This window comes from Castanea sativa, chromosome 8 (genome assembly GCF_040712315.1).
Source record: "Castanea sativa cultivar Marrone di Chiusa Pesio chromosome 8, ASM4071231v1".
In the NCBI taxonomy this organism is placed as follows: domain Eukaryota; kingdom Viridiplantae; phylum Streptophyta; class Magnoliopsida; order Fagales; family Fagaceae; genus Castanea; species Castanea sativa.
Window position 1 is genome coordinate 27,724,890 of NC_134020.1, and position 25,153 is coordinate 27,750,042.

General features: G+C 37.9%; 1 pseudogene; it reads left to right on the forward strand.

Moving 5' to 3' along the window:
- The first annotated feature begins 13,415 nt into the window (after positions 1–13,415).
- On the forward strand, positions 13,416–13,919 carry LOC142606120 (uncharacterized; annotated as a pseudogene).
- Positions 13,920–25,153: the final 11,234 nt, after the last annotated feature.

A 25,153-nucleotide genomic window follows, 5' to 3' on the forward strand; every position in this document is an offset into this window, starting at 1 on the left:
ATCAAATGAAGAGGGAATTCTCATCTTTTCTTCCATCTTCTACGAGTAACCATTGTCCAGCCCTCCTCCTCATCCATCGTCGACCTTTTATCATCATTTGAGCTATAGTCAAATGCTTCTTGTAAGAGCTGAACTTGAACAGGTTCTAGAGAACCAAACTGGATGAGTGTGGTATTTGCCCCCAGCTTAGTATTTAGAGATATGCAACTAGGCAACATCATCAAAATCCAAGTCGATTTTCCTTTCCTTGGCTAACTTCATGATATGTTCTTTAAGAGCAAAGCATTTCTAGATTGGATGACTTATGATGTAATGATACTTACAATAGTTTGGGTCATCAACTTCCCTATCTCTTCTAGTCGTTGCATTCCGACAATTCAATTAATTTACGCTTGAGGATTTGTTCTAGCATTTCGGGCATATCGGCATCTGGGAAAGGATACACCTTTTGTTCCTGTTCCTTGAGCGACGAGCGAAGCATTTCACGTCGTTGGCTTCCTTCAGGCCTCTTCTCATTAGCCTTCATTTTTCTTGTTGAAATTTTGGCTGGGGCAGAGTTGATATTCATTGAGTCTTTGACGTTACTTTTCGCATTCCTATCACTCTTCCTTATTTCCCTTCTTTCTTTCCTTTCCTCAAGCATAGGAGGCTTCGTATTTCCATGACTAGCAATGCTTAGCTCCATGTCATGCGCACGAGTTGCTAACTCTTCAAATGATCGGGGCTTTATCCCTTGCAGGATGTAAAGAAGTCCCCAGTGCATGCCCTGGATGCACATTTCTACAACAGATATTTCAGAAAGTTTATCCTTACAATCTAGACTCAAAGAACGCCACCGATTGATATAGTCAACAACGGGCTCGTCTTTCCACTGCTTAGTATTGGTAAGCTCCATCATGCTTACCGTGCAACGTGTACTGTAGAACCAATTGAGAAACTCCATTTCAAGTTGTTCCTAACTATCGATTGACTCGGGCTCTAGGTCTGTATACCAATCAAAGGCATTCCCCTTTAGTGAACGGATAAACTTCTTTACAAAGAGACTTCCTTGAGTTCCTGCATTCTCACAAGTTTCTACGAAGTGAGCAATGTGTTGTTTTGGATTGCCTTTCCCGTCAAATTGTAGGAACTTAGGAGGTTGATACCCATTTGGCATTCTCATGTCGTCTATGCGTTTTGTATAGGGTTTTGAATATATGAGGGAACTAGTGGGAGAACCCCCATATTGTGCTCAAATGGTATTCGTTATCATGTCTTGGAGTTGTTGGACAGATAACGAAGCTATTAGGGTGGAATATCCATGTTGAGAAGTGCCTTCAACTCCTTTTCCCTTGTCAACCCTAGTGTTTTCTCCTTTCAAGGTGAAGCCAGGCGGGTGCTTAGAGCCAAGACTTGATTCACCCGAATCTTGTACCTCCAGTTTGTTCATCAGGGTTGCAATTTTGACATACTTATCCTCTAGTGCTTTTGTAAGAAGGATGACCCTTTGTTCTATTTCAGCCATCTTTTCTTCCATGGTAGAGGTGTTAGTCATCATCACTGGCATAACCTCTAGATGTGACGGAGAAAATGGTGAAACCGGATGAGTCAAAGTTATTTCATTCCTTAAGCTTCTCATCACGGGTGAAGAGTTGATAGAAAAGGTCTTTGTTGTGGATGATTCATTATTGATCTCCAAATCAAATGAATCCTTGGCGATAGCTTCCCTATTGGCAAGAAAGTCCAGAGCCTTGGATCGACTGCGAGTGATTGGGCCGATATAATCATCGGCAATGGAAGCATCAACCACTGATTTTCGGACATTCTTGTCAGAGGCCATTGAAGCTGGTGGCAAATCAAATTTCTTTTCTTTTGAAGGAGAAAGAGATGAGAGGCAGAGAGGTCCCACCGGGCATGCCAGAATTTGTAGACGACTAAATTTCTTAGTTCGAAATAAGTCGAACAAGTAAAATAGTTTCACAAATGCGGATTTGTATTGATGAATGTGTGATACAATTCTCCGAAATTATAAAAGAGTGATCCTCTAATTTGATCTCCTTGAAAGATTTGTTGATTGGAATTTTGGTAATGTGATTTTGATCCGAACACAAAATATCCTTCAATTTGGCTAAGGAATGGATCGAAGATCTTCGAAATGGAATTAAAATGAATCTCTGGTTATGAGCTTGTTAGAAATATTTTATTCTTCACGTTCTTCGTGTTCTTCGTGTATTCTTCGTCTTCGAAGGTTTGTAGTGGAAGTTCTTCGAGGCTTTAGAGGCTTGAATCCGTAGAACTTCGCTGATTTGTGGTTTGTTAAGGCTTCTGGAGGCTTTTGAGCTTGATTCCGATGACCTTTGAGATCTAGGGGGGTAGTTTGGATGGTTTTGCTTCGAATGTTCTTCGTATTCAAGGTTGAAGTTCTTGAAGTTCCTGGAGGCTTCAAGGCTTGATTCTAGTAGAGCTTCAATACTTCTAAATCTTTTTTGATGCTGCTTGTGCTCTAGATGGCTTGGTGTGTCCAAATGCCTTAGGAAGGCTTTTATTTATAGGAGTTTGGGGGTAGGTGAGCAATACGTGGCGAAGTCTGATTGGTGACACATGTCATAGCCTGATTGGTCTACTTGGGCCATCACTTACATGCACCGGATCGCTTGGGTCATTGCTTACACGCGCTGGCTCGCTTGTGTCATCGCTTACATGCGCCTACGTGTGATTAGCATTTTGCATGTTTTTCATGTTTTTACCTTAATGAAATGTGGCAAATTCTAGTAACAGTACATGATGCTTTGTAATTAGCCATACTTTGTGGACTTGGTGGTATGATGTGTCAGCTTGTGATAGGCCAGGAATTTTTCCTCTCTACAGTTGGGAACACTCCCAACAACTCTAGCAATGGTGGGAATCGACAAGATGGGAATTGAGAGCCTAAGTATAACCAAGGCCAGCCACCAAAGATGATTCAAATGATGCAGACCTTGGTTGGAGTGGTCCAACAACATGTCACTACTTGAGATAACCTGGCTAGGATGATGGAGTAACGTCGAGGTCATTATGGTGGGATGATTAAATTCAAGAAGTTGTCTCCTCCAGCTTTTGAGGGGACTACTAAGCCTATGGAAGCAGAAAAATGGATCATTGAGATGGAGAAAGTGGTTTATGTAGCCTATATGTTGCATGGAGATGCTTATGACTGGTGGCGGCTGGAAGAAGACAAACGTGGCCAAGAGACTGAGCCTTGGACTTAGGAACTACCAAAGTGCTCTCCATGTGGTAGGTCTCATGCAGATAAGGATTGCCACTAGAATACTGAAGCATGTTTCTCATGTGGACAAAAGGGTCATAGCATTGCTAAGTGTCCCCAATGAAAGGAGGTTGAGACCATTCCAAGACCAACAACAGGACAAAATCAAGGAGCAAGCCAAAAGCCCAGGATCCAAAGAAGGGTTTATGCACTCACACAACAGGATGCTAATATTTCTAATGCTGTGGTAATAGGTATTACCTTAGTTTCCACAACTTATGCTTATGCATTGTTTGATCCTGGTGCCACTCACTCTGTCATATCTACTAATTTTGCAAAGAAACATAATTTTAAATTTGAGCATATGGAGTCTGAATTATGTGTGGATACCCCAATTGGGGGTGTAGTGGTTATTGATAGTGTTTGAAAGTCTTGTGTTGTCAAAATAGCAAGTAAAGAGTTACTAGCAGATCTAACATTGTTGGAAATGCAGGATTTTGATAGAATCTTTGGGATGGATTCGTTGGCTGCCCATTATACCATAGTTGATTGTTATAGGAAGAAGGTAATTTTCTAAGTACCTGGTGAGATTGAGTTTTGTTTTGTGGGAAGTGGGGCATATACTTCTCCACGGGTGATTTTATCTTTACAAGCTAGACGTATGTTGAAGAAAGGGTGTAAAGGATATCTGGCCACTGTGTGAGACACACAACAAGGTGAATTGAAGATAAAGGACATTTTTGTAGTGAGAGGGTTTTCAGATGAGTTTCCAGAAGACTTGTTAGGGTTACCACCAAATAAGGAGATAGAGTTTTCTATTGACCTATTACCAGGTTCTGGCCCAATTTCTAAGGCCCCATACCGAATGGCACCTGCTGAGTTGATGAATTAAAAGAACAATTGCAAGAGCTGCTTGAAAAAGGCTTCATCAGGCCTAGTGTTCCCCCTTGGGGTGCACCTATGTTGTTTGTAAGGAAAAATGATGGGAGCATGTGACTTTGCATTGATTATAGGGAGCTGAATAGAGTGACAGTGCGAAATAAGTACCCTTTACCAAGGATAGAGGATTTGTTTAATCAACTTCAAGGAGCACAAGTTTTCTCTAAGATTGATCTCCAGTCCGGTTACCATCAATTGAAGATTAAGACTGCTGATGTGCCTAAGACAGCCTTCCATACAAGATATAGCCATTTTGAATTTTTGGTGATGCCTTTCGGCTTAATCAATGAACCAGCAGCCTTTATGGACTTAATGAATAGGGTGTTTAAGCCCTACTTAGATAAGGCTTGTACTACAACTATTGTAGGAGGAAAAGTTGTATGCAAAGCTTAAAAAATATGAATTTTGGTTAGAAAGTATTGCATTCCTAGGGCATGTTATATCCCAAGATGGGATTTTTGTTGATCCTAAGAAAATGGAAGCAGTAGTAGAATGGAATAGATCGAACAATATGACAAAGATTCGTAGTTTTTGGGACTGACTAGATATTACAGGAGGTTTGTTGAAGGATTTTCTCACTTAGCTATGCCTTTGACTCGCTTGACCCAAAAGGGAGTTAAGTTTGAGTGGACTAGAAAGTGTAGACAAAGCTTCCACAAATTGAAGAGAAGATTGGTGTCAACACCTATTCTCACCATACCTTCAAGAGGTGGAGGTTTCACCATTTATAGTGATGCCTCTAGGAAAGGCTTGGGGTGTGTTCTTACGCAACATGGGAAGGTAGTGGCATATGCCTCTTGATAGTTCAAGCCTTATGAGCAAAATTATCCCACACATGACTTGGAGTTAGCAGCGGTGGTTTTTGCTCTAAAAATTTCGAGGCACTATTTGTATAGAGAACAGTGTAAGATATTCACTAACCACAAGAGCTTCAAGTATCTCTTTACTTAAAAAGAGTTGAATATGAGACAAGAAAGATGGTTGGATCTATTAAAGGACTATGACATGACTATTAGTTACCATCCCGGAAAAGCCAGTGTGGTAACTAATGCCTTAAGTAGGAAGTTTGCAGGAAATTTGGCAACATTGTTGACTACACAAAAACACATCTTGGAATATTTGAGGAAGATGAGGATAGAAGTATGGTTTCATGAAACAGAGGCACAACTGGCAAACCTTAGAGTTCAGCCTACCTTGATTGAAAGGATAAAGGTTGCACAAAATAATGATCCACAGTTGCAGAAGATAAGAGATTTGATAAATCTAGACTCTTAATCTAAGTTTTGCATTCATGAGGATGGATCCTTGAGGTTTGGTAATCTTCTTTGTGTAAAAAATGAACCAGACCTTAAGACAAAAATTCTAAAGGAAGCTTATAACACAAGTTACACAATACACTCAAAAGGCACTAAGATGTGTCGGGATTTAAGGGAGATTTTTTGGTGGAACAACATGAAGTGAGAGATTACTCAATATGTTGCTCAATGTTTGGTGTGTCAACAAGTCAAGATTGAGCATCAAAGACCAGCTAGATTTTTGCAACTTCTTCCCATCCCAGAACGAGAACGGAAGTGGGAGGACATCACTATGGACTTTGTGATAGGGCTACCAAGAACCCCTACTGGTAAAGATGCAATTTGGGTGATTATGGACCAGTTGACAAGATCTACACACTTTTTGGCCAACAGGGTGGATTTCTCACTCGAAAGGTTAGAGACAGAATATTTATGTCTCAATTTTGGGAGAGCGTGCATAAGGCAATGGGTACTAACTTCAAGTTTAGCACAACTTTTCACCCTCAAACAGAGGGACTTTCTGAAAGAACTATACAAACATTGGAAGTGTTGATGCTCATTTTCGAAAGCCCAGCAGTAGGAAGAAGCCCAACAATATGGCAAGAAGAGAGTTAGTGAATTGATAGGAAGGTACCATTAATGGCATGAATCATAGATCATAGGCCCATAAAATAAATAAATGGGTCTTAAGAAAAGCAAATGGGCCTAGAGGAGCTTAAAGGAGGAAGTAGTAAACCCATGGGCATTATGTAATGAAGAAAAGCAAGATGGGCCACGGCAGGCCCGAAGTAAGAAAGAAAGGGGTTGATGGAAAGCTCATGAGCCCCAAGGATGAAGGATAAAGTAATTGGGTCAAGGAAGCCCAAAAGAGTTATCAAAGTGCCCATGGGAATGCTGGATTAGGAAATGGGCTGAGGATGCCCAAGAAAAGCAAATGGACCAAGGATGCCCAAGGAGAAAGAAATGGAACAAAAGAGCCCACAAGCAATGTAACAGGTTGGGAAAGCCCAAAGTAGCATGAATGACCATACAGAGTCATTGAAAGAAGGATGGGCAACAGGCCCAAAGAGGCCCAACAAACACGGGTCAAATAACATCATGGCAAGGATAGTAGAGTGGTATGGCAGGAATGACAACAAGACTGGAGCAAGGAATGGACTAAAAGGAGAAAAACCCAAGCAAGGCCCAGCCCTTGAAAGAAGCAAGCCAATAAAGAATGAAAGACCAAATTGGATGAAAAACTGAGTTTCATAAACCTCGATATATAGCCATCTATCGAGCTAGCTGTCGAGCCACGGGCTTCAGCAGCTTTTAAACCTTGATAGATACTAGCTGTCGAGCTAGCTAGCGAGATTTAAAATCCAGCACTTCTTCACTTGTTTCTTGGACAGACTTGCATGGCTTCAATACTTGAACTTGAACTCTTGTTCCTTAAAGTATTAAACACATCTTAGATCTACCCAAGTACAAGTAAAGTGCATTTTGTCAAAGGATTAGCCAATACATAAAATGTTGACATATGTTCCTAACATTAAATCACATATATCCTAACAATCTCCCCCTTTAGCAATCCGTGACAAAACCACAACAAATAAATGAACATATGAAAGAAGTTATAAATTACTCAACTCATACTCACTTGTTGAATACAATAAAATTTATCCTAACCAAACTCTTGAAAAACTTTACAAGAAGAGAGTTCATAGCAAGGAAGACTTTGACAACCTGCATTTCTGAAACACTTAAACAAAACTCATCAAGGCATCTTTGTGTGAAACAGAAATAAAAGATTGCATACAATAAATAAGAAACATATGTATAAAGAGAGAAAAGAAACAACACATGTAAAGATAGGTGAAATAACATACATCGAAATATATATAAACCAAATATAAGTACAATGTATGCCAAATGGTCACAAGACCCATGAACAAGAGATAATGAATCTCAAATAGAAAGAAAAGAAAAAGATGCATAAAATCTTCACTACATCCCTAAAAAAAAATGAACACTCATGAACACTCCCCCTATCTCCAAAACTAACCCTCCCCCTATGAGTATGACTACTCTCATACCAAAACTACTCCCCATTTTTGTCACGAGTGACAAAGGGGTAAGTGCATCAAGTAGACATCTCATCATCACTAGGCGAGCCAGCATCATCATCCTCATCAACATCATCACTGCCGGAGCCATCGTCACTCTTATCCTCGGACACCGGTGAAGATGGAGAAGAAGCAACCATGAAACCACCCATGACAGCCTATCATCTTGCAATATGACCTACATGGGTGTTCACCTAACATAACTCATCACTAAGTGTGTCAAGGCAAGCAACCATGCACACAAGCTGTGCCATGATGGCCTCAAGTGTCACTCCATTTGCTGAAGATGAAGGAGCGGTGGTGGATGGAGCGGTAGAAGCTGCAGGAGCATCCGTCTCGGTCTAAGTCCGTCTCGAGCGAAGTTGTACAAAACTTCGCTTAACTGTAGTGGAATTAATGGCACACATGTATGTGAAGTAAGGAGGCTTAGGATAGGAGGCAGAAAAATGGCGAAGGAGCCGCGTGATAGCTAAAGGGAAGATGAGCTTATCACGGGTCGCCGTATCCCTATAGACATCTATGAGGGAGAGTATGAAGTGAGAAGGAAGTCTATGGTAAAATCCTCAATGAGGGAAGGTAAAAAGCGAGCACGAGGCTTTGTGAAAGTGTTATAATGAGAGACAGGATGTAAAACAAAGGTCATAACCATGTTAATGAACCTCGAACCTTTAGCAAAGGCCGAGCAACGGGTGTATTGAAGGTCACCCCAAGAAGAAGGTGTCTCACAAAATCGAGATGAGAGTTCGTCTTTGGACACTGTCCTCAGACGCTTACAACCAAAGTAGTCAAGATGCGCTACCCTTGGAACGTGTAGTACATCGGATACAATACCCGGAGTAACTACCATGCGTATACCTCAAACGTGAGTGACAGACTGGAGTATAGAATAGTCAAATCCATGCATATTGGAGTAGAACTCCAATATGATCAAGGAAGGGCACGTGACCGAGATGTCACATAGTGACTCCCAACCCCAGTTGTGGATAACAATGGATAGGTCAGTGTTAGAAAAACTGACAGAATGACTTGGCATTCCGAATGAATGCCTTGTCATGAAAAGTTATCCAAAAAGTCCTTGCTAGTTTTATCATCATGGAACCGAATATGAGATGGAGTGGGATCAGAAGGAGAAGAAGATGAAGATGCCCCGAAACAAATAGGGTTCTGAGACGGAATGGATTTACGTTTAGGTGCCATGATGCAACTAACGTAAGGGGGAGAGAAAGAGAGAAAGAGAGGAAGACAATCAGAAAAGTACCAAGCAAAACATATATCAAAATATATAGAATTGAAGGTACGCATGCATGAGAATGCATGAACATGTAACATGCAAACTAAATTCTTCATGGGCTCAACCCAATCCAAACCTACCAGCACACAAAATGGTAACAAGGTAAACACACATTTAAAATGCATGAAACATTGTTATAATGCACATATGATGCAATGCATGATGATTTAAAAAACCATTCAAACAAGACCCATCCCAAAATTTCACAAAAACTTCACTAATTTTGAAAAATCCCAAAAGTTCTCGAAAAATCCCAAAACTTAGGTCAAAGATCATGAAAATGCATGATAAAAATGAAGAAAGTATCATACCAGATAAGGAACAAAGATCTTGAGACCAAAAATGAAGTGAGGAAGAAGGTTGGAGTGCTTGAGAAGTGTTTTGGGAGGTGAAGAGGTTGAAAGTATCGAGAGAGATCGAGGGAATGAGATCTGAAATCGCGATGCCTCTTTATATAGAAACTTCATAAAGCTCGATCGATCGAGAGCTATCGAGCTTTGAAGAGGCGTTTTTTCAACTGTCGAACCAGCTATCGAGCATCTAACGAGAGGTTTTCTCAACAAAGAAGCTCATTGGATCGAGGTAGCTACCAAGTATCTATCAAGGAGATAGAAAGTTTCTCGATGGATCGAGGAGCTATCGAGATTACGATAAAGAAAAGCCGAAGGGTCTCGATAGATAGCCCAGCTGTCAAAAGCTATCGAGAAGTTATCAAGATTGCGATAAAGAAAAGCTGAAGGGTCTCGATAGATAGCCTAGCTGTCGAGAGCTATCGAGAAGCTATCGAGATTGCTTAAAAACTGTTTTTCAAGGAAAAGAAAAACACATATATGAATGCAATCAAGCATGCTACCCAAACAAAGATCCAAACAGCATTTTAAGCTTTCAAAATCATCTCTCAATCAAGATAAATGTCATGCATTTAGATCCAAAACACACACACACACTAAACAAGTCTAACCAATTTTATATTTCAAAAACAAGTTAAGACAGTTTAGTGAGTATACTTCAACACAAGTAAACCTTGTGATGGTTAAATTACATTGTACCTTCACATGTATCAAAAGTAGCAAAGAATATTGCGTGTTGTGTGTGAAAACATCGTAAGATTGCATAAATGTCTCTATGCTATAACGATTTGAGATATGAGAAAACCATTTTAACTTACACACAATCATAACTGTTTGATGGGGACTATCACCTTCGAGGTACATCCTATAACTCCAACATCTCCTAGAATACACGCTTGCAATCATATATAAAGCATTTTGATCTTTTTGCTTTTATTTTTCTTTGCATATTTTTCTTTTATTAAGCATATCATGCATGGGCATACAAGAGAGGGAAAATAAATACCCAATTATGTTAAGCTTTTTGACATTACATTTTTGCTATGCCGAAGCATACAGATGTCATTTCATGATTGGCGGGCAACAGTGGTGAGATGGTTATTTGCCGTCAAAAAGAGTGATACGGGTATTAAGTACAAGAGATCACTTAATTTTACTTATCACAAACACGAGCCACAAAGCTCACTTACTTAGTTGTGCATATAGATGCTTATCTAAGCTACAAGAGATACAAAATTTAAGAAACTTTTTTTCATTGACCATTCAAAGTACAGAAGTACCAATGTACACAAACACACTGCTTTTGTATTTTTCAGTTTTTTCAATTTTTTATTTTATTTTTATGAAAGAAAAACCGAATAAAAACAAAATTGAAAAATAACCAAACAAAAACATGTCAAATAAAGCAATGCATAAAAACTAGACTGTCTAAAAATAAGAAAGCAAAACACACAAGTAATACAAACACAACAAAAAGAGAGGGAAGAGGAGAAAAAGTGACAGAATCACTTGGAGCCTTTTTCCTTCCATACTTTGGAGGAACCTTCCTTTGAGCAAACCCTTAAACCAGTGGTGAGGGGGAAGAATTGAAACCATTCAAGTTCAAAAGGAATATGAGGGCTTTGAGTAGATCTCCAAGAGGATCAAGGGAGGATGGAAGCTGATTCTGGTTTCCCGACGAAATCATGTTGTTGCTTTGTTGAATAGCTAAACACTTATTGCAATTAAGTCGAGTATGTCCAGCTGCGCCGTAGTGATGATAGAGATACTACTTGGAGAATTACTCTTGATCATTACTTTTGATCTTCTCAGCCAAGAAATTCTTCTCAAATCTCAGTCCTCCAATGGTCTAATTGGCTTCATCAAACTTTATGGAAAATTGCTCTCGTTCAAGCTCCAAATCACTGAGCTTCTTGGTGGCCACCCTATACAGCTTCTCATATTTTTCCGAGACCTTGTATAACTTTTCATTGGTTGTGTGGATGTCATCTTGCTCATCCATCTTCTTCAATTTTGATTCCAACAAATCTTCTTCTTCATCCACATCTTCCACAATCCACTCAGTAGGATTGACACTGGTGGTGAAGGCATTTAGAATTCTGTCATCTTTATTTTCATAATCATCCTCAGGTTCGGTGCCACTCAAGGTAGCAGCAAGTGCTCTGCTTTTCCCAATAGACTTAAGATAAGTGAGGCACTCTTGTTTCATCTAACCAAATCCATGACACCCGAAACACTTGGGCCCTGAGGGAACAGTGTACTGACCTCCATCTCTAGCATCCTTCTTCCCTTTATCTTGGCTCTTAGATTGAGAATAACTTGATTGCCTATGGTCCTTGTCGAAGCCCTTTGCATTTGCATTTTTCATGAATTTCTTAAATTTCTTGGTGATATTGGACTTCATTTTAGAATCTTCATCGTCGAAAGTCTTATCTGTGTCACTGTTCTTGGCCTTCAATGCCATACTCTTGCCCTTACTCGACTTGCCAATCCTTGTCAAACCTAACTCATAGGTTTGCCTATTACCAACAAGCTCTGTTAGAGGAATCTTGCCAATATCCTTTGATTCCTCAATAGCAGTGATCTTGGCATGAAATCTCTCGGGAAGAGATCTGAGCACCTTTCTCATAATCTTGGGTTCGGGAATGGTTTCCCCAAGATTGAAAGCTGAGTTCACTATTTCCTTGAGCCCAGCATAGAACTCATCAAATGACTCATCCTCCTCCATCTTGATTTCTTCGAAGTTAGTAGTGAGCCTCTGAAGCTTCGAATCCTTGACAGCCTCGGTTCCTTCATAGGTTGTCTGGAGAATGGTCTATGCCTCCTTTGTAGTTTCAGTGGAGGAGATCTTCTTGAACTCCTCATTTGTGATTGCACTGAATAAAGCATTCAATGTCCTGCTGTTGAAGTTTACCGTCTTGATCTTTGCATCATCCCAGTTGGCCGACACTTCTTTTGGCTTGGTCCAGCCTATCTTCACAACTTGCCACACTTTCTCATCTAATGACTACAAGAAAGCTCTCATGCGTACTTTCCAGTATGCATAGTTAGTTCCATCAAATAAAGGAGATACAATGAGTGATTTTCCTCTATCCATGAAAAACAGGGGTCAATGAATCACACAGCAAAGATTAAACCCTAATCAGAGTGTGTCTGCTCTGATACCACTTGACAAGCCAAAAATGTATTGACCCATTGTGATGGATTAATTGATTAATTAGCCAAGTTTAATTAATTAATCAAATTAATACACAATGTACGTGGCAGTACGAACAAATAACCTAATAATTAAATATGCAGTGAAGATTAAAAGACACGGTGATTTGTTTACAAATGGGGAAAACCTTTGAGGCAAAAACCCCATCGGGTAATTTTAAGGTCACTACTACCAAGAATCTATTATTATCAAAATAAGCAGTTATAAGCAAAGGAATCCCAGTACCTTATACCAACCTACAGTTGAACCCTTACCCCAATACCGAATTGGACTTGTTCTGTAGTGACAATCACTCCTTGTAATGCACGGCTTCCAGTATGTGACTAACCAAAAGATGCGCGAATCTTAGTACGCGACTTGATCACCAACTTGAGAAAGATGTTGGCTGCAAAGTTCTTCAGTTCATCACACGATGAAGATCATGAAGTTACTTGGTCACAAAACCCTATGATGTACAAATACAATAGCTTCTTCAAGATGAACAAGGGCAACTAGGTTTCCGGTCACACTTGTGGAATTATGCTTTTGTGCAACTGTGCTTTTGACTATGCAACTTGTGACGGCCCTTAAAATAATCCTTATATATGTTTAGGGTTGTGAGAAAAAAAAAAGCTTAAACACATACTCACAGATTGGATGAAAAATAGTTCTAAAAAACTAAGTTTCATAAACCTCGATAAATAGCCATCTATCGAGCTAGCTGTCGAGCCACAAGCTTTAACAGCTTTTAAACCTTGGTAGATACTAGCTGTCGAGATTTAAAATCCAGCACTTCTTCACTTGTTTCTTGGATAGACTTGCATGGCTTCAATACTTGAACTTGAACTCTTGTTCCTTGAAGTATTAAACACATCCTAGATCTACCCAATTAAAAGTAAAGTGCGTTTTGTCAAAGGATTAGTCAATACATAAAATGTTGACATATGTTCCTAACATTAAATCACATATGTCCTAACACAAAGGATAAAATTCAAGTGATTAAAGAGCGGCTCCAAATGGCTCAGAGTAGGCAGAAGAGTTATACAGACCGTAGAAGAAGGAAATTAGAGTTCCAAGTGGATGATCACGTGTTCTTGAAGATTTCACCTACTAAAGGAGTTATGAGGTTTGGTTTTTGAGGTAAGTTGAGCCTTCGTTTTGTAGGACCTTCTGAAGTCATGGAAAGGATGGGTAAAGTTGCTCATAGGCTTGCCTTACCACCTTCCTTATCAGGGGTATATAATGTTTTCCATGTCTTAATGTTGAGGAAATATATTCCAGATCCTAGTCATGTAGTGGACTATAAGCCTCTAAAATTAAGAGATGATTTATCTTATGAAGAACAACCAATTAAAATTGTGGATAAAGAGCAAGAGTTTAAGCGTCGTACCATACATTATGTCAAGGTTCAATGGAGGAACCAATCTATGAGAGATGCTACATAGGAGTTAGAAGATGAAATGAAAGAGAAATACCCATATCGTTTTGAGGACTCAAGTATGTCATGTTTAGAGGACTAAACTTTTTTTTAGGGGAAGAGAATGTAATACCCGGAATTTAATATAAAAAAAGGATTTAAAATGAGGGGTATTTAAGTAAATCTTTTTGTGGGGTCAATTTTATAATTAATTTTATTAAGGAGGTTTTTAAAAAATAAGGTTGAAACCCTAGCTATGTATAAGTTAATTAAGTCAACGTATAATGACTGATATTTTGAGAGAAGAGACTACCCAAAATACTCAAGTAGAAAAGGATTTACTGTACACTTGAGGTAAGAGTTTAAGAATCTCATTTTTGTCAAATCTAAGCTTTACTTGGAATTAGAGTATTTTTTTTATTTGGGTATTTTTTGCCAATAGCGAAATTATTTAAATATTCAAAGAGTTTTAATGATGCAAAGGAAGAAGGTTTAGATTTATATTTTCGATAAACTAGTCGCTTGGTACCTGCAGATTTTTCTATGCTCAGTAATTTAATATTCTTCTATACCTTTGTGCGTTAAGTGTAGATAAAAGCCACAAAATTTTCTATAAGGGGTTAGGTTTCTGCACAAATTTTCTTTCAAGAACAATGCCCGAAGTATGGGACTTGATGAAAACAAAAAGCCTATTGCGCCTAGGCTTTGAGTTCTGACATGCTATCACAAAAATAAAATAAAATAATGGTTGTTTTTCCGTAAGGCATGTGCCTAACTTATACTTGGAGTTATCATCATCTCAAAAGTAGGGGTGTATATGGTTCGGTTCGGTTGGTTTTGGAGAGGTTTTTTGCACCACGCCTATAGGGTGCAGTTTCACCTTATGCTTGACCACACCTCACTTTTGGAAGGTAAGAACTAGTCTACACAAGGTGCGGTTAATCTTAGTGGCTCGGTGCGGTTCGTTTGGTGCAGTCAAACTGGTTTCAATCGGTGCCAGTGGATTAGCGAATAGGCCTACTCAAAAGATGATAATGGTGGCAAGTGGCATGAGATTTTGAGATGATAATGGTGGCAGGTAGCAGAGATAAAAATAAAATAAAATAAAATAAAAAATGTGTTAACGTAATAGTGCATAGGTGTCTTTGTTTTTCTTCTAGTATGATATAGTACTAAGAGTTTTAGCCTTATCTCTAGGGCATTAATGGTGGCAAAAAAATAAAGAAGATATATTAAGAATATGAGGATTTTTGGGTATGAGATATTAGTAGAACATTATTGGATATTTTTAGTAGTTTTTTTTTTTTTTTGGCTAAGTATTGTTATAAGTTTTTCTTAATTATTTGATTATTGAGTAAATGGTGCCTAACAAATTCTTTAAGTGATATCTAAAGATTTTAGAGAAAGTGTTAGAGAAAATTTCTTTTGTAGTGAGCTAGCTGAGGTAAGTAACTTTATCCTAATTGGTTTTATTTTGCTCATATTACTATATTTTAATAGTGAAATTTGTTTATAATTGTTACAATTTTATTTAATTGTTTTAGCTACATTGATTTAAAGTAAAAAAAAATAATGAATTATCACAAATATATTTGATTACTGAATATACAATTATATATATATATATATATATATTTATGTTTTCAATTGAGATATATTATTGTTTGAACTATGATTGGACAATCTGACTATGTTTGACTCTAATACCCAGCCAATGGACGTTATTCATTGATACTCTGATACCCAGCTAATGAGAGTTATTCATTGACATTGAAACTAGTTCTATTTGGGGCATCACGAGCCTATCGTGTTTTTTGACCCAACTAATGGGGAATATATATTAACACAAAGTTAGTTTTATCTGTATTTAATGCCCAGTCACGAGGATATAGGGTGACCATAATAATAAAGATTGTTAAGAATATGAATTATGTTTGAATATTTGAACTGTTTTAAGTCCTTGAAACTGCTTATGTGTTTTTTCAACCTATTGTAAATAATAGTTTTGATATATGGAAAATTGATTATTTTCTAATCCATATATGATATATTTGTATGATTAAAATATTTGATCTATGTACAACTTATTATTTTACAAATCTATTTTCTTAATAGAACTTATTAGGACTTTGGTTCCTTATTGAGTTGTCAACTCACCCCTCCCCCCCCCCCCCCATTCTTTCCCCTCTCAGATTCTGATCATGAAGAGTAGCATGTGTTTGGGCTTCCGCTGGAATGTGCGTATGAGTGAAGTTTAGGAATCATTGGAATGAGATTTGGACTTTTATGTTTTATATTGTCTTTTGTTCAGAATTTAGTCTCAAAAGATTTAGTTTATTTTTCTTTGTGATGTTGGAAGATTTTTATTTTGGAGATCTTTTGAGAATTGCATTATTGAAGATATTTTTGAATTTATTAATAAAATTTTCTTTGAGGATAAATTTTTAGTTATTAAGAAGGCCTTTCACACTTGTAGGGTTCAAACCTTATAAGCGTGTAGCTGTTGTCATGTGCCTAGCTTTTACTTGGATTCAGGGCATTACAATAAGGTTGCAACATATTATTAAGAGTTACTTTATATTCGTCTCTTATTTTGTTGATGCCTTGGTATCATACTGGAGTGGGATATATTATATTCTAAGAGTGACTTCAAGTATAAAGATAGTCTTTCTCTTTACCCTGGCTGATAACTATCAAAATAAGACAATTATTAAATAAGCAAGCTTCATGCCCCATCGAAATTATTAGACAATTATTAGACATTTATAGTCCCTCCAATCTTCTATGTAATAGCCGTGATTTTTATGGAAACAACAATATTTCTTCTTGTCACGTACATTAGGCGATGAATGCAACGGTCTCGGCCATTTGAGGCAATGCTCATCTTTAATCTACACCAAGATTTTGTCAACAGGCATAACTAACGGGGTGAATTTTACCGTCCGAGGAGCTTTGTCATCTTTCCTCTTACTCCCATCGTTATTATGACGATTTGGACGCTCCTTCTTTTGTCCTCTCCGATCGTCTTCCTTCCTTCCTTTGTCGTTAGACTTCTCCACATCTTTCATTGCTGTTAGGGCATCTTTGGCGCTCATGTATTTCTGCGCCTTCAAGAGCATCTCTGCCATCGTATTTGGGGGATTCTTCACGAGGGAGACCATGAACTACCTGGATTTTAACCTGGCCTTAAAGGTTGTTAACTGCACCTTGTCATCAGCCTCGTCGACCCCTAACATTTCTCGAGTGAAATGTTTCACGTATGACCTCAGGGTCTCCTTTTCTCCTTTTCTAATGGTAAGTAGGTGGTCAGCGGGCCCCCTTGGGTGTTGTCCCTCAACGAAGTGACGTATGAAGGAATTGCCCAGCTGCTCAAAATTATCAATAAACGATGCTAGTAACTTCGTGAATCACTCCCTCGCGGCCCCCTTGAGAGTGGTAGGGAAGGAGAGGTAGAGTATCTCGTCAAGAGGCTGTTAAAGGCCTAAGGTCATCTCGAAAGTGTTGAGATGGTCCATGTAAGAAAAACTAGTTTTGTATCTCATACAAAACACATAGCAGAAGCAACAAACAAGGATCTATTTCATTCATGATTGATAACGTGCACTATGTAATTTCATAATTTAAGAACAAGATAGCGTACCTTGGTGCAGTGAAATTCAAAACCAAAGATTGAAATACTCGGGAATACTTTTAATCTTCACTCCAATTCCACTTTACGTCCAAGATATGTGGTCTCTTGATCAATTTTCAAAGGGAGAATGAAAGTGTGTCTCACTTTCACATACACACCATTTCTTATTTCATTAATAAAAAATCTGTATGTTTCTCCCTTTATAACTAACTAATTATCTAATTGGGCTGGCCTACTGGGCTTTTGCAATTGGGCTTCAATGTGTGGCTTGGAATGGGACCAAAAGGGACCAATAAGACACTAGCTCCAATGGGCCTTGGACTTTTCCGTCAACTCTTAACAAGTCCAAAGTTACCATTAATTATATTTAATACCACTATATAAATATAATTACACTCTAGGCCTTATTAATAAATTATATCCCAAGACTTTATTGTATATGCAACCCCTTCATAAAATATTCGTAGTAACACAAAGTCATGAATGTAGACTGCCACTTTGTAAATTACTACATCTTATCCTTGAGTACCCGGTTTAATCCTTTAAAGTTATTCATCATATATTTATGAAATCTAATTTCATTAATATATACTTTAGTAATTTCTTACCAAAGTGGTTAAGCCTAACTCTCTGAATAACTGATCTCATTAAACTTATCTCAAGGGAATATTTTATATCTCTGTCAAGAGACTATGAATTTCATCTTGAGAATATATGTTCCATCAACACTAAATGTGGCTGCCCAACATACTGAGATTTTGACCGTCACTTTAGATCTCACTCCTGATATATCAAAGCAACCTACACCTCATGATCAAGTCCATTATTCTCTTAGGATTAAGAGTTCATGCAAATAGAAGTCGTGAGATTTATTATTCATTTGATAGTCATTAGGAGAATAATAAATCTCACACGGTCCAGTTTAATATGTCTTAACTCTTAAAACATATCAACATATCAACTAGAAGTCTCCACTTCCATGATCAAGACAAATTATCTTAGTTGATATGTTATAGTCTTCGCAGATGAAATGCCCAATTTCATCACCGACTACGAACTATAAATTTTGAGTTTACAAAGAACTTGTGACTTATATCTTCTGTGACTAAATCACATACTGTGCATCTCATGGACTATATGATAATGTCCAAATATTCATGTTACCATTATTTTAGATAAAAATAAAACAACTTTATTAAACACAACATTAAGTCATACATAATGTCATACATAGCATCATACAATAGGATTTAAGGGCACACATCCTAACAGTCCAGGGTGTCTTTAAGTCCATCGAATGGCTCAAGCTGAGGTAGGCAAAACTTAGACGGTACTAGGCATTCTAGAACTGCCGTCGTGAAAGGTGAATCCATTGCTCTGACCATCCTATCCAGGCTTCGGTCTGTTTTCCCCTTTATGGCATTCCTTAGCTCGTCTATCTCCTTCCTCATCTCCCAAATAAGTTCTCAGCTTGGTCCTTCGGGAGTAAATGCTCACCGATGGTCACTCCTTCTTTGGCTATCTCCCTCGTCATCTTGGTGAGTCCCAAAATGGTTGTCTTCCTATTGGAGTCGCTGCCTCATTTCTTGGTTTTGTCTAGTGAGCTCTTCCACACTAGCTGTAAGTGCTTGGATAGGCAAAGCCAGTGCTGCAAGATCTTGGATGGACTCCATCTAAACTTAGAAAATGACTAGAACTATGCTTTCGAACCTTAGTGCAAAAATGTCATTCCTCACAGATGGCACCAAGCTAATGATGTCAAAATCGTCAGCTGTGTAGGTTCATCCAAACAGCGTCCAATCCTCGTCACTGAGCCTGAAGATGTGAGATGAAAGCTCTCCTCAAGTGGTCACTGGTGTGGTGCCTACCACAGGGCCTCTGATGATAAAGTCAGTAATGGAAGCCTTTTATGAAATAAGAGAGCTCAAAATATTAGAATGAGGTAGGCTGGAATGTAATTCAGTTGAGTGTTGTTAGGATTAATGCCCTTAAATCCTATTGTATGATACTATGTAAGATATTATGTATGACATTATGTATGACATTGTGTATGACTTAATATTGTGATTAATAAAGTTGTTTTATTATTATCTAAAATAATGGTAACATGAATATGAGACATTATCATATAGTCCATAAGATGCATAGTATCTGATTTATGTGATTTAGTCACAGAAGATATAAGTCACAAGTTCTTTGTAAACTCAGAATTTTAGTTCGTGGTCGGTGATGAAATTAGGCGTTTCATCTGTGAAGACTATAACATATCAACTATGATGATTTGTCTTGATCATGGAAATCAAGATTTCTAGTTGATATGTTTTAAGAGTTAAGACATATTGAACTGGACTGCTGTGAGATTTATTATTCTCCTAATGACTGTCAATTGAATAATAAATCTCACGACTTCTATTTACATGAACTCTTAATCTTGAGAGGATAATGGACCTGATCATGAAATGTAGGTTGCTTTGATATATCAGGAGTGAGATCTAAGGTAACCTCAATATGTTGGGTAGCCACATTTAATGTTGATGGAACATATATTCTCAAGATGGAATTCATATTAACGAAGATATAAAATATTCCCTTGAGATAAGTTTAATGGGTTCAGTTATTCAGAGAGTTGGGTCTAACCACTTTGGTAAGAAGTTACTAAAGTATATATTTATGAAATTGGATTTCATAAATATATGATGAATAACTTTAAAGAATTAAACCAGGTACTCAAGGATAAGATGTAGTAATTTACAAAGTGGCAATCTACATTCATGACTTTGTATTACTACGAATATGTTATGAAGGGGTTGCATGTATAATAAAGCCTTGGGATATAATTTATAAATAAAGCCTAGAGTGCAACTATATTTATATAGTGGTATTAAATATAGTTAATGGTAACTTTAGACTTGTCAAGAGTTGACAGAAAAGCCCAAGGCCAATTAGAAAAGTCCAAAAGGCTAGCCTAATTAAATAATCAGTTATAAGAAGAGAAACATACAGAAATTTAATATATGAAAAAGAAGACATCATTGTGAAATGGTGTGTATGTGAGAGTGAGACACTCTATCATTCTCCCTTTAAAACTGATTGAGAGACCACACATCTTGGGCGTAAAGTAGAATTGGAGTGAAGATTAAAAGTGTTCCCGAGTACTTCAATCTTTGGTTTTGAATTTCACTGCACTAAGGTACGCTCTCTTGATTCTATATTCTGAAATTTACATAGTGCATGTTATCAATTACGATCGAAGTAGATCTGTTTATTTTCCGCTGCGTACATGCATATTTCCTTCAAGTGTATGTACCTGGTTTAGTCCTGGTGGACTTGTATATATAGCTTCACTGTTTCTAGCTATTAGGGCTTTAATTGTGACTTTAATGCCTTTTTTTGTAACACTTTAGGGCTCATTAATGCGAGGGTTGATGAGCTTCCAGTGGTATGCCAGCTAATTGGTAATTGATCGAGGCATTAAAACCTCTTATTAATGATTTGCTTGTGTTCATCCATGTCGAGGTAGGGTGGATGATCTTTCTTAATGAGGTCGTCTGGGCAGGAGAGTTCGTCGGTCCCATAACTATTGGTCGAACAAATGACGGGGTAATGAGGCATCCCGCTGATTCTAAAGCTTGGAAAGTATTTGATGATAAGTATGTAGAGTTCACATCTGATCCCCACAATGTCAGACTTGGGTTAGCAATGGATAGGTTTAACCCATATGGAAACATGAGTACCACGCATAGTACATGGCCGGTTGTTTTGGTTCCATACAACCTCCCTCTTTGGATGTGCATGAAAAGGTCTTCCTTGATCTTGTCACTTGTAATTCCTGGTCCAACCTCACCTGGGATTGCTATAGATATGTACCTATAGCCCTTGGTAGAAAAATTAAGAGTGCTGTGGGATGTTGGAGTCGAATCATTTTATGCATCTTCTAATACCAGATTCCAATTGCGTGTAGCACTAATGTGGACCATAAATGATTTTCCTGCATACGCTGATGTTTTCGATTGGAGTATGAAGGGTATGTTTGCATGGCCATCTTGCATGTATGATATCGAGTTTCGTTAACTAAAGAATGGCCGGAAAGTTTGTTACATGGGACATAGGTGATGGTTGGATAACGATCACGAGTTTCATGAAGATGATATAAATTTTTATGGGACTATGGAGTTTAGATTGGCTCCAGTGACACCATCGGGCTCAAACATCATGCAGCAAACAGAGTAGTTAGTTGAACGTTGTCTTGGGAAGAAGCATCAAGCTCTTTATAAAAAAGAAAGAGGGGGGAGGAAGATGCGTGTGTTTGGAAGAAGAGAAGCATTCTGTTCACCTTACCCTATTGGGCTGATCAAAATTTGCATCACAATATTGATGTGATGCATACAGAGAAGAATGTAACTGATAATATAATGGCCACGTTGCTAGACTTGGATGGCAAGGCAAAGGACACCTACCAGGCACGCCTTGACTTAAAGGCCATGGGTATACAGAGTGAACTTCATCTAGTCCACAAAGGTGTTGATACGGTTGAGATGCCAGCCGCTTGTTATAATATGACTACAAGTGAGAAAGACGGTTTCCTACAAGTTTTGAAGGATGTAATAGTGCCCGATGGGTATGCTTCAAATATTTCATGTCGTGTCCATCTCAAAGAATGCAAGATTTCTGGTTTAAAGAGCCATGATGACCACATCTTGATGTAGCAACTCCTTCCAATAGCTTTGCGTAGATTGTTGCCTTCACAAGTAACAAGGCCTTTGATCAAGTTATCATGTTATTTCCATGAAATCTGTTCCAAAACATTGACTATGCTGGATCTTGAAAACCTCGAGAAAGACATCGCAGCCATGTTGTGCAAATTGGAGAAGATATTTCCTCTATCATTTTTCACAATTATGGTACATTTAGTCATGCATTTGGAAAGGGAAGCAAAGCTTGGTGGACCAGTTCATTATCGTTGGACGTATCCTATTGAGAGGTAACCCTAATATTTGGCCTATGATTCATTTGGTATTTTTATGCATGGTACGTTGTTCAATTGTTGAGTTCGGTATTGTGCCTAGGTACCTATCACAACTTAAGTCTTACATGCGAAATAAAGCCGTTCCAGAAGGATCTATAGCTAAAGGGTACATAGTTGAAGAGTGCTTAACATTCTGTTCAAGGTACATGCATGGCTTTGAAAAACTTTTCACACGACCTATCAGAATAGCGGAAAATTCTACCGGTACGGTGTCTTACTTCACACTAGGTCAAATGGAATTAATTCAAGCTCATCGTTACATTCTTTTCAACTATGCCGACGTTGGACATTTTCGCGAGTAAGTTATAGTTGATTCAATTACTTTACGTTGGTAGTCCATTACTAGAAATAATATTTTATTATGAATAACATAATTGCATGCACAATATGCACAAACATGTGATCGAGGATGAACTAAGAAAGGCCCACTATCATATAACCGATCTTGTCATTCATAAGCACCACATGGAGAAGTTTTGAGGCTGGTTTAGAGATCTTGTAAGTATGAATGCTAGGTTAATTATTCATGGTTGTATATGTGAAGTAAAATAACTTACTGATAATATGTACATGTAAACGTGTTAGGTTATGTCCATGAATGATGATGATGATGGAAAAATGCATGTGCACAGCGGAAAAATAACGGATCTACTTCATTCATAAATGTTAACATGTAATATGTAAGTTTCAGAATTTGAGAACAAGAGAGGGTACCTTGGAGCGATGAATTTCAAAATTGAAGATCAAAAGTACTTGGGAACACTTTCAATCTTCACTCCAATTCCACTAACGCCCAAGATGTGTGGTCTCTCAATCAGTTCCAAAAGGATAATGTCAAAAAATGTCTAACACTTTTGCACCACTTCACAATAGTGTTCATACAAAATTCTCTACAGAAAAATTTGTATGTTTCTCCCTTTGTGTCTAACCGATTATCTAATTGGGTTGGCCTTTTGGGCCTTTCCAATTTGGCTTAAGTGCGTGGCTTGGAGTGGGACCAAAATGGCCCAATAAGACACTAGCTCCAATGGGCCTTGGGCTTTTTCTGTCAACTCTTGACAAGTCCAAAATTACTATTAACTATATTTAATACTACTATATAAATATAGTTGCACTCTAGGCCTTATTTATAAATTATATACCAAGACTTTATTGTACATGCAACCCCTTCATAAAATATTCGTAGTAACACAAAGTCATGAATATAGACTGCCACTTTGTAAGTTACTACATATTATCCTTGAATACCCGGTTTAATCCTTTAAAGTTATTCATTATATATTTATGAAATCCAATTCCATAAATATATATATATACACACACTTTAGTAACTCCTTACTAAAGTGGTTAGGCCTAACTCTCTGAATAACAAACCCATTAAACTTATCTCAAAGGAATATTTTGTATCTCCGTTAAGAGACTATGAATTCCATCTTGAGAATATATGTTCCATCAACACTAAATGTGGTTGCCCAGCATACTGAGGTTTTGACCATTACTCTAGATCTCACTCCTGATATATCAAAACAACATACACCTTATAATCAAGTCCATTATTCTCTCAGGAATAAGAGTTCATGCAAATATAAGTCGTGAGTTTATTATTCATTTAACAGTCGTTAAAAGAATAATAAATCTCACACGGTCCAGTTCAATATGTTTCTTAAAACATATCAACATACCAACTAGAAATCTCCATTTCCATGATCAAGACAAATCATCTTAGTTGATATGTTATTGTCTTCGCAGATGAAATGCCCAATTTTTATCACTGACTACGAACAACATTTTGAGTTTACAAGAAACTTGTGTGACTAATTTACCATCAATCTTCTGTGACTAAATCACATAAATCACATACAATGCATCTCATGAACTATATGATAATGTCCCAATATTCATGTTACTATTATTTTAGATAATAATAAAACAACTTTATTAATCATAACATTAAGTCATACATAATGACATACATAGCATCATACAATAGGATTTAAGGGCACTAATCCTAACAATCTCCCACTTGCACTAAAGACTATTCTGCACTGATCTAACTCCCATCTCCTCCAAATGTGACTCGAAAGTCCTTTGGGGCAAGGCTTTGGTAAAGGGATCCGCTAGATTCTTTGCACCATCAATCTTTGCTACTACCACTTCTCCACGAGCATCATACAATAGTGCAACCGCTCCACTATTGTCGCAGAACAATGTAATGGGAACTTGCTCAATGGGAACTTGCTCAATTCTCACAACACCAAGATCAGAAAGGAATTTCTTAAGCCAAACAGCCTCTTTTGCTGCCTCACAAGCAGCAACATATTCGGCTTCCATGGTGGAGTAAGCAATACAAGATTGCTTAACACTCCTCCAACTTATGACTCCACCTCCTAAGGTGAAAACACATCCCGACGTGGATTTTTTGAAATCTAGATCCGACTGAAAATCTGAATCTGAATCTGTATAGCCAATGAGAATCAAATCCTCACAATGGTAAACAAGCATATAATCTCTCGTTTGCCGTAGATACTTGAGAACATGCTTTACAGCTTGCCAATGTTTTGGTCCTGAATTTGATTGATATCAGCTGACCATGCCTACTAAATAACAAATATCCGATCTAGTACAAAGCATGGCATACATGAGACTTCCCACAGCAGAAGCATAAGGAACTTGTCTCATC